We start from the raw sequence: 869 nt of genomic DNA on the forward strand, positions 1-869 counted from the left end.
GCTCTGCAGGTATGTAAGGCATGCGGTTCATTTCCTGCCAAGGCTGAGAAAAATGGGTAGGTCTGAGACAATATTGCTAGTGTGCTCAAAAAAGGTCTAGTACTGTAGCTGACAGTGTTATATGCATCTTGACTCCTGGTCTCCTTGCAAATTTCCCAGGTACAACTTCAGGGCTGGCTCCATTTTAGCTGTCAATATCTTCAGAGGACTCAATGGAAGATTGGATGGGACTTTCCAGAGCGTTACAGTCATCAGTAAGGAATGCCAAGTCCTAAAGAAACAAGAGAGATGGCTGATGTTATAAGAAGGAAGACAGAGTATAGTGCAAATGCGAGTAAATCAGGCCTTGATTCACTTTTGCTGAAGTCAGGAGGTAGGGTAAAGATAGAGGGAGCTGGACACTGTGTCCCTGTTGATGCATCCTGACTCACCCTTCTGCAGTAGGAGATCATAATGGTGTACAGGCTCCGGGCTTTTTCCTTCAGCTCACTCACTTCCAGCACTCTCTCACATCTGGGGTAGGCCACAAAGTCACGGAGTTTTGTCAGCACACAGTAATTCTGCAAAGGGTGCAAAAGAAACATTTGTAACAGTGCACAAATGCAGATTTATGTCCCTTTCCACCACTTAACAAAATTCTCATTGCCTCTGTGGGAGCCCTGAATTCCTACCTCTGCGTCTATGTGATTTATGTAACCTTTAGTGTGGGAAATTAACCTTCAATATGTCATAACAAAGGCGTTTGGTCCAAATAAGTGCTCAGAAAATTTTGCAGGCGCAGTCCAGTTTGCCAGCTTCCCACATGCTTTGGGAGCTGGCAGTGCCAAAACAATAAAACCTGTTCCTGTAGTTGGTGGGACTACGTAAAA

Source organism: Meleagris gallopavo, chromosome 4 (assembly GCF_000146605.3).
Source record: "Meleagris gallopavo isolate NT-WF06-2002-E0010 breed Aviagen turkey brand Nicholas breeding stock chromosome 4, Turkey_5.1, whole genome shotgun sequence".
In the NCBI taxonomy this organism is placed as follows: domain Eukaryota; kingdom Metazoa; phylum Chordata; class Aves; order Galliformes; family Phasianidae; genus Meleagris; species Meleagris gallopavo.